Below are 10,297 nucleotides of genomic sequence, written 5' to 3'. Positions count from 1 at the left end.
TTTCTAGTTTCATGAGGTCCCATTTATCAATTCTTTGACATTAGAGCTCTGTTTAGGAAATCCCCTCGACAGTAAGTGCAAGGCTCTTTCACACTTTTTCTTCTATTAGATTCACTGTATTTTGTTTTATGTTTAGGTCCTTGATCCACTTGGTCTTGAGGTTTTTACAAGGTGACAAATATGTATGTATTTTCATTTTTCTACATAAAGATTACAAGTTAGGTCAGAATCATTTATTGAAGATGCTTTCTTTGTTCCATTGCATATATTTGGTTAATCTTTCAAAGTTCAAGTGTCTGTAAGTGTGTTGTTTTATTTCTTGGTCTTCAATTCTATTCCATTGCTCAACCTTTCTGTCTCTGTACTGATACCATCCAGTTTTTATCACTATTGCTCTGTAGTGGAGCTTAAGGTCAGAGATGGTGATTTCCGCAGATGTTCTTTTATTGTTAAGGATTGATTTCACTATCCTGGGAATTTTGTTTTTCCATATGAAATTGAGAATTGCTCTTTCCATGTCTGTGAAGAATTGTGTTGGAATTTTGAGGAGTATTGAATTGAATCTTTCCAGTGTTTGGGTGTAGATACTCAGCAGCTGACTGATCTTTTCTTTTTATAAAGGAGGATGGTGATAGGGTGCAACATGTGTCTTCAATTTAAACACTGAATAGGCAGAGGCATATGGATCTATGAGTTAGAAGCTGGTCTGATCAATGTAACAAGTTGGAATACAGCCAGGGCTACATAGATATATTCTGTCTTACACACACACACACACACACACACACAGAGAGAGAGAGAGAGATAGAGAGACAGAGACAGAGACAGAGACAGAGACAGAAAGAGAGAGACAGAGATAGGGATACAGATTAAGACATGCAGAGAGAGAAAGAAAGAGATGAGGAGGCAGGAGTGGTAGCTTGATTCAGAATCGCATATATTAAAATTGGAACAAATCCAAGAAAAATAGCATGGCCCCTGAGCAACTATGTCAAATAAATTCAGTAAAGCATTCCATATTTAAAAACAAATAAGATCGCTGGGCGGTGTTGGCGCACGCCTTTAGTCCCAGCACTTGGGAGGCAGAGGCAGGTGGATTTCTGAGTTCGAGGCCAGCCTGGTCTACAGAGTGAGTTCCAGGCCAGCCAGGACTACACAGAGAAACCCTGTCTTGAAAATACAAAAACAAACAAACAAACAAACAAATAAGATTACAACCATGGCACAATTAAGTTTGTACATAATGAAACCTTTGTAAAGAGTGGTTTGTCTGATGACCAGCTACACAGGTGGTCATCCTCATTTCTTCCCCATATTTCAAAATTCTCTGTGAGTAATTAAATAGCCCACCTCATCAGCTTCATGGCTTCCTAATAGAAAATGAATTTTCCTCTCTCTCCCTGGTCCCCAAGGGCGTTCTCACCATTATGTTATGTTCTTAGAAGTGCCTGTGCAGGTACTTGAAATACATCCACAATGGTGCAATAGGGGGGCTTTTATCTTCAAGGAATCAAATGCTCTCTAATTGGACATAAGACCCTCTCAACAAGAAGGATGCCATGCTTGGTACTGTACAATTTGTATGGAAGAGGACTTAAAGAGGAGAATGCATAACTGACAGTATCCTAAACTAGCATAATTTGTAGCTGTTTTCAAAATACATTGTTTATGTGCACAAGTAAATATAATTCTCAAAACTTCATCAAAGATTATTTTTGCAATATATGAAGACTTTCTCAAAGTTCTAGAAAAGAAAATGCGTAGAATAATTAACTAGAAGACACTCAACCCCAACATATACATCTGAAATTAATATGGTCAACATAAGGCTCAGAAAAAAAATCACAGAAGTGGAAGCAGAAGGTCCTTAGAATCCCAGAATCCCTGTTGATAGATTACATACCTGAATCATGGTAGGAAAAATATACCAGTGAAACTTCAATGGTATAGTTACTCAAACAATCCAGCATAATGGTACTGGTTGGGCCACAAATGAGATAAGGGGAAATTATACTTGGTCTTACTACTCAATGAAGAAAACAGAGCATGTCAGTGGATACTGAAAGAGGAATAATCAGTTGCCAAAGGAAGTATAATCCCATATTGACTGTCCTATTCCAAGTGTTCAACTCAGTATGTATTCATAAAAAAACAGAATTAATGGACATAATAGGCTTTATATATAATATATAATATTTATCTAATATTTATATGTAGTATATGTGTGTGTTCATAAAGGACTATCAATGAATATTAAGCGATAGGAAACATGAAAAGGAAAGGTAGGAGTTGGAAGGAGTGAACGAAAGTGAGAGTCATCTACATCTAATGCAGCTAAGGCACTGTGAGTTTTTCAAAAACATCAATTACTTTTTAAAAAGAAATGAACACCTCATCCTTAAGAGATTTGAGACTTTTGTGACGGGGGAGTTCTACTGGGGATGGAGCACCCTCTCGTGGGCAAGGGGAGGAGGAGGAATGAGATGAGGAACTGTGGGAGGTGGGCCGAAAGTGGAGTCAACAATGGGAATGTAAATAAATAAACTAATTAAAATTGAAAAAAGAGGATAAAGAATTATCGTAGGGCATTATATTAAGAGGGTTGGAATCTAATCTTAAAGCAAAATTAAACATTTTATAGCCATAATCTTACATCAGATCAGAATTTTGTATATTGAAACCAAAATAAGGTCATTTTTGATACACATAATGTATTTATGTTTTTATTGTTCATTTGAGGTTTGCACTTAGTCTTAAAGATGCAATATAAAATTCTAGTTCTTACTACAGAAGAAACCTATGACAAACTGAGAGAGATGATATAAAGCACAAGTTGTGAACTATTAGGGATCTTTAAGAAATACAAATCTGTGGGGCTGTAGACTGTGCTGTAACCTGGTCCTAGTAGAGCAAGAGGTCTGGAACCCTGGAGACCTGGTAGGTGGCACCTCCATTGGATGGAAAGTATTTAAATACACCTCCTGGGACCCTGGCTCCTGTGGCAGTCACAAGCCCTGACAGTCTCCCACAGGAGAGGTGGGTGCTATCACATTGACAGTGTCACAGCTCCCAACATTCTGGCTGGATTCTACCCCCACAGTTATCTGACCATAGCCAGGTTTGCCTTCCCCACAGTTACCTGAGAACAAACAGGTAACCCAGACCACCATATAAGGGGATGTTTGCCCCACCCTCTCTTCTCCTCTTCTCCCTCACCATCTTCCTTTCTCATCTCTTCTCTCCTCTCTTCCTTCACTTTCTCTCTCTTTTCAAATATCCATGGCCAGCCTCTACTTTCCTATTTCCTCTCTCTTCCTCCTACCATAAAACATCTTAGGACCATGCATTGCCTCCTTTTAACTAGATGTGTCATGATGACCCAGCCCCAGCATATGTAACCATGAGACCAGATCAAGAACTCCTGCTCATGCCTCACTTGCCTGAACAACCAAGCAGCCATTTCCTTTCACTGTCCCCTCTTTCCTTTCAGACCCAGAGTGGACTGAGGTGCTCCAGTTCCACCAGTTCATTCTCAGCTCCTTTGCAGTGTCCAGTGTCACCTGTGACTCCAAAGGAGTGTGAACCTGTGACTCCCCTCAGCTGTCCCCCACATGCTCTCCGAGGACTGTGCTACAGATGCCCAATCCACATGTGCTGGATTGACACCTGTGTCTGCCTGGCCAGAGAACTGGCAATAGTTGAATACATGGTCAGATTAGATACTAGTTTAGTTAATTACAATAAAATGTTTTCGGGGTTACTCAGGTAGTAAGTATCAAAGAATAAACAATGTTTGGCAATTCAGATATACTTTAGACAGTTGGTATTCAAAAACCTCAGAGATCTACAGAATATGGCATTTAAAATTCTTTTATTACTAAAAGATCATTTGACTATGAGACAGGTCTGCTTCTGACAGTAATCACATTCTGTTAAAAAGATGATTATGATCATCAATAACCTCCATATGGAATTGGTTCAACTGTGGCAAAGTAGCCACAGGGCAAAGAAAATGCCTATGCTTCAACTACACACAGATATGTCCAGAGAGGACAAATGGACACAGGGAAGTCTACTATCAAGCTCTGACAAAACAGGACACGAGCCTAGTGTGGCTTTTCTCTGAGAGGCCCACTGAAAAAGCTGACTGAGACAGACACAGATACTTATATCTAACCATTGGACTGATGTCAGGGACCCCTATCGCTGAACTAGGAAATGCGAAGAAAAAGCAGAAGCAGAGGGTCCCCCATAAGAAGACGAGCAGTCTCAACTAACCTAGATCCCTGGAGGCTGCCAAACACTGAGCTACCAACCAGGCAGCATAAAAAGGTAGTTCAATGCCCCTGGCACACGTATAACAGAGGTCTGCCTGGTCTGGTTTCAGTGGGAAAAGATGTGCCTAACCCTGTAAAGACCTGAGGCCCCAGGGAAGGGGAGGTAGAATATCCTATCAGAGGCAGGAAGGAAGAGGAATGATATGAGGAACTGTAGAACTGGGGCCCAAGAAGGAGGACAATAGCTGAATTGTAAACAATTAATATAATAATGATAATAATAATTTTATGTAAAAGGGACTGCATATGTTAAAATTTTTTTACATAATCTTTGTAATTTTACTGCACATTTGAAACTATTTCAAAAGTTAAATTATATTTAAAATTACTTTAAAGTAAACTCCACTTTATGCCATACTACTTGCAATTGAGTTTTTGGTTTGTGTCATGGATTCAGCCTCATAAATGGTGTAGCATGATCTGTCAATGAGTTCATAATGCTTAATACAACCTTTGGCTCTAATTTATGATATCAAGTTCTTCTTACCAGTAGTTAGTTTCACAATAAACTATGAGACGTTAATCATTTTTTGCCTGCACTATAAATTTTACCTCTCATCATTTGCTACAAGCTGCAGAGGTGGCCAGGCCTGGAGTAGAACCCACAAAGAGTTCTTTACCATGTCAGACTACTTTTGGTTTGAAGGAATGCCTTTTCCTGCCATAGGGTATAAAAGAGAAATCCTTGGCAAGATTCGTCATAGTTTTGTTATTAGAGAAGACAATTATACTTTCTTATCCTAAGTCAGGTAAGTTTCCTCAGTGAGAATGATATTGAATTCTACAAGGAAGGTTTTGATCCTGAATCATTTGAGTGCTTTTGAAATGGAGGTCTGTGCATAAGGACATTTCAATTCAGAGGAAGATTTCTAACCTGACCTACATAGTCAGAGGTGATAAGCTAAGGCACCAGAGCAATGACAGTAGATCTTAAAGTAGACTCTGTCATTGGTCTGTCTTTTTTGAGAGTAGAGATTGAAAGATGGAAATTTAAGAGAATAAACAGGAGAAGTATCAAGAGATAAAGTCATGGATGTGAGAATATGGGAGGAGAGGACAGTGTCAGATATTGTAAAAGGTCTGAAAAGTCAAGAAACCAAATATTATGAATGTTTGTGAGAGGAGTGTTTGCTGAGTGGTAGAAAGAGAAAATATTCGATAAGTATAACATTGAAATCACATGGGAAAATAAGAGTAATGGAATGCAGGAAAAGGACTAAAAAGACTCATTAGAAATGTTGTGGCTGTGCCTTGATAATTCCCACTTGGAATAAGAAAGTATGTAACATCTTTTGATTTTACAGAAGCCCATAGTTAAGAGATTATGGAATTTTAGAGAGATTTTGGTTGTACCAATAGCCCGGGTATTTTAAAGATGCTTTGAGTATTGAAAAATTTTAAAGAGACTAGTCTTTAAAAATGTTTTAAAGAGACTAAACTTTTAAAAGACTGTAGGACTTTTTAATTTATGGGTTTTATATTTTGATACTAATATTCACATGTTAAACTGGGAACAAATGAAAAAGGACAGGTTCTAACTGAAAAGTGATGTGTCTATATATCAGGATAATAAGGGGTCACATGTACTGACTAATTTTATGCCAATCATTTTTAAAGAAGAAACCTAGACTAAGCAAATGCCTTCGGTAATGTGAGGGTCATTGAAGTACAGCCTTATAACAATGAAATCCAATGTCTAAAAATTGTTCTTATTTTGGGCTTGTACCACAGTCAGAGCCAAGATTTTTAATTCTACTAATTACAAAACAAACAAAAAGACTTTATATACATTTGTTCATTTAAAAAATACTAGTAATGATATATTATTTTGAAATATACAGTTAATATGTTTGGAGTTATTTAAAATTTATATTGAGAAAAATGTATTTTCACTATTGCTGTAGATGAGCATCTACATAAGACTGTTAAATTGATTGTTGTGTTATATCAAACAACTTTTATAATACTTATTATTATTGTTATAATATTTTATAAATTTTAAGGAATATGACAGAAAAGATATTGTAGGTATTGAAGGGGAGTCTCTTGAAGTAGTTGGGGTACAAAAGGGAAACAAGAATGTGATTTAATTCTATTTACTTAAATTATGTTTTTAAATGTTAACAAATTCAGATAAATTGAAATCATGTAACGTCTCTCATCATATGCAATAAAAGTTAAAAAACAAAAAAGAGAAAAAGAAAAAGAAAATGCCACCAACAGATTAGCCTGAGGGAAACCTGTGCTGTACTTTCTTGATTTATGTTTGATATGAGAAGGCTCTCCTCATGATGGGAAATAGCACCCATCATGATGGGATGGTCCTGTGTTCTATAAGAAGTCATGCTTACCAAGCCATGAAGAACAAGCCAGTATGCAATGCTCCTCATGGCCTCCGCTTTCAGTTCTGCTTCCAGGGTCTTCCCTGACTTTCCTTAATGATAAATTGTTAAATAGACACGTAAGGAATATAAACCACTTTCTCCCCAAATTGCTTTTGGTCATGGCCTTTTATTGCAACAGTGGAAACTCTAAATGAAAAAATGGATACATAGTATAATCTTACTTGAAACTAAGCTTATAATGAGCATCTAATTTTATTAATATGCTGATTGTGGCATGCCTTTGGCTATTCACTTTCTTGAAACTCAATTTTTCTAACTTTGAGGACACTGATACCTATTTTTTACAATGTTCCAGGAAAAAAAAATAGATGAAATAACTCTATGAAAGGGCCAATACACATTTCTAAATAGAACGGATCATAAATACTACTGGTTAGTTAATCTATTATTAGAGTATTAGATAATTAGAATATCTATATACCTATATATCTATATCCATATCATATCTACATCTACATATATATAAATAGACAGGAAAAAGTAGATATATGAATAGATAGGTAGGTAGAAAGATTGATAGACAGACAGACAGACAGACAGACAGACAGACAGATAGAAAACAGATAGGTTATGTACCTGGGTTATTTTTAAGAAGCATGGAGAATGCAGAAGGAAGGAGGGTATGCTTACATTATTATAATGAAACATAATTTGTATTGTTACATTATAACAATATAAATATAAAGATGATAAAATTAAAGCTGAGAAACAGTAATCTATTAAAATGGAACAGATTGCTACTGGTGTTGCCTTCAGAGCACCTCTTCTTACTCAGATATTGTCATCTGCTCTGCTTATTCCTCCTGATTATTAGATGACATCATCCCTGTACATTTTACTATTTCAGAAATGTTCCTTGAAGCCAACTAACATTAACATTGTCTGGAAATCATAAGGTATCATCGTATGCTTATTCACAGTGTGAATCTAAATAAAATAGCTAAATGAATTGCTGGAGTACAAAAAAAAGAAAGAAAAAATAAGAAATGTTGCTGGGCGGTGGTGGCACATGCTTTTAATCCCAGCACTTGGGAGGCAAAGGCAGGCGGGTTTCTGAGTTTGAGGCCAGCCTGTTCTACAGAGTGAGTTCCAGGACAGCCAAGGCTACTCAGAGAAACCCTGTCTTGAAAAACAACAACAACAACAACAAAAGAAATATCATGGATAAATATTCATTTTACATATGTGTATAAGAATATATCATGTTGATATAGTGAATACAACTGGTCTGTGTGCTTGTAAACAGCAGTACTCTAAATTATATGGGCATGTATTCTACTTGAGACTTTTTCACATATACTGTTGAAATAACTGACAGTCACTTTTCCTTCTTATTCAGGAACAAATTGGTTGATTGAGATTGTCTGCTTGATTCAAACCAAGGGAGATACCAAGTGGATCCAATCTGTGCCCATTTGGGAACGTGCACCCTGGATAGAGACCACAAGAGGAAATTCCATATTAAGCAATAAAGAAGGACCACGACTTATGAGGTCTCACCTTCCCATCTATCTTTTCCACAAATCTCTCTTCAGTTCTAAGAGCAAGGTCAGTGTTCAGTGGCTAAGGAATATTTGATCCAATGCTCTTTGAATTTAGTCTAAACCTGTCTGGCCCTAGAGCTCTTACTTAAATTCACTCTGTACAGGTTAGGGGAGAAAGACTGGGGTTTTCATGCACTAGTTGCTACTGATTTGTCCTCTGCTCAGAGTGCATAAGAATAATAAAACATGTACTATCACACAGTGATCTTAGGCAACTTAATAGAGAGATAGTGAAATATCACATTAGAACCTTCAGAAACTACATACACAGATCAAGTAGAGCTTAATCTTTAGTGTACTGTGGGTATTACTGTATTGTCATGAAAATTTATTAGCCAATCATGATTTTACATATACCCCATGATATGCGGGTGAATCTTCCAAGGCACACTGTTTCATAGGGGATGCACCCTGACCAGGTATCAATGCTCTAATTATGGAGATTGTTCAACAGTCATGGCTCATTTGAATTCAGTGTGTCTTGATGTATCTAGCTATATTTTAAGACTACTACCCACAGGAATCTTCAATGCCACTGATAGATGACCACCAGAAGTGATCAGATATCCAGGATTTGACCTGTCATCTTTCCTTGTTAGTAAGATGGTTTTTTTGATGTCATTCCACAGTGGAATATAAAAATAGTTTTATTTTTTTTTTGTTTAAACTACAAATAAAAAATTGGAAACATAATCGTACTTGAAAACATCACAATAAAGTTGTGACCATTTAACTACAAGCATGCATTTTACTTGAATTGTATAAGATCTAGGCTGGAGAAATTGTGACCTAAAGAAACTAGTTCTAGAATAATGTCACAAAGAGCATTACTACAAAATATATATTTCCTTTTATTAGAAGTGATTATTTGTTAGTTTTTATTTTTATTTCTTGAAATTATACTGACATACATCATTTTTCTTTCCCTCTTACTCCCTCCAAGTCCAACCATATAATCCACCTATCAGATTTTCAAATTTATTTTTTCTTTTTTCATTAATTGTTGTTACATCTGTATATATCTATATATCTATATCAGTAAATATATTCCTAAATAATTAAGTATGACTTGCTCAGTCTCTACAATGCTACAGGTATGTATATGTTCAGGACTAGTGATCTGTTACTGAATAACCAGTTACTATACTTTTCCCAAGAGAAGTCTATTTCTTCTATTCTTAGCAGTTCATAATTTCCTCCAGGTGCTGGTATTCACTATTATGCAAAGACACACTGACATTAAGCTCTAATGATTTTATTGAGAGTCATATTTGGTAGTTACAGGTAAAGGAACTAAACAGTTTGTCATTTTTGCAGATAGGTTTAGCCTAGTATGTGTCACTTTTCATATGAGATTTTCTTTTACAGTGATGATTCTGTCACACTTTAAGATACTGCGATACTGATCTTTACAACTGTTGATTCATTGATTCAGTCTTTTATTTTTTACATTATTCATCACCTTAATCATATTGCTAACTAATTTTAGTAAATCAAATAAAATTATAAAAGGAGATTCTGATTATTGATTTTTTCCACTTATGTATATATTTTTGCAACATGTAACAAGGACACATGCTCCACCATGTTCATAGCAGCCTTATTTATAATAGCCAGAACCTGGAAACAACCCAGATGTCCCTCAACAGAGGAGTGGATACAGAAATTGTGGTACATCTACACAATGGAGTACTACTCAGCTATTAAAAACAATAAATTGATGAAATTCTTAGGGAAATGGATGGATCTGGAGAATATCATCCTGAATGAGGTAACCCAATCACAAAAGAACAAACACAGTATGCACTCTCTGATTAATGGTTATTAGCGCAAAAGTATGGAATACAGGAAGAACAACCCACATTCCACAAGGAACTCAAGAAGAAGGAAGAACAAAAGGTAACATTTCGTTTCTTCTTAAAAGGGGGAACCAAATACCCACAGGAGGAGTTGCAGAGACTAACTATGGAGCAGAGACTGAAGGAAGGGCAAGCCAGCCTAAATATAGCTA

At 36.3% G+C, this 10,297-nt stretch overlaps 1 non-coding gene and 1 pseudogene across 1 annotated transcript; both read left to right on the top strand.

Moving 5' to 3' along the window:
* The first annotated feature begins 920 nt into the window (after positions 1 to 920).
* Positions 921 to 1,024, top strand: LOC116104244. The gene has a single exon (XR_004123766.1). It is a non-coding gene; the product is annotated as a U6 spliceosomal RNA (small nuclear RNA).
* Positions 1,025 to 4,958: 3,934 nt separating this feature from the next.
* The window catches only part of LOC116100280, a 90,672-nt pseudogene continuing 85,333 nt past the window's right edge, over positions 4,959 to 10,297 (top strand).

Source organism: Mastomys coucha, unplaced genomic scaffold, assembly GCF_008632895.1.
Source record: "Mastomys coucha isolate ucsf_1 unplaced genomic scaffold, UCSF_Mcou_1 pScaffold21, whole genome shotgun sequence".
In the NCBI taxonomy this organism is placed as follows: domain Eukaryota; kingdom Metazoa; phylum Chordata; class Mammalia; order Rodentia; family Muridae; genus Mastomys; species Mastomys coucha.
Note: the sequence above shows the minus strand (reverse complement) of the source record. Positions and strands in the feature narration are given on the sequence as shown.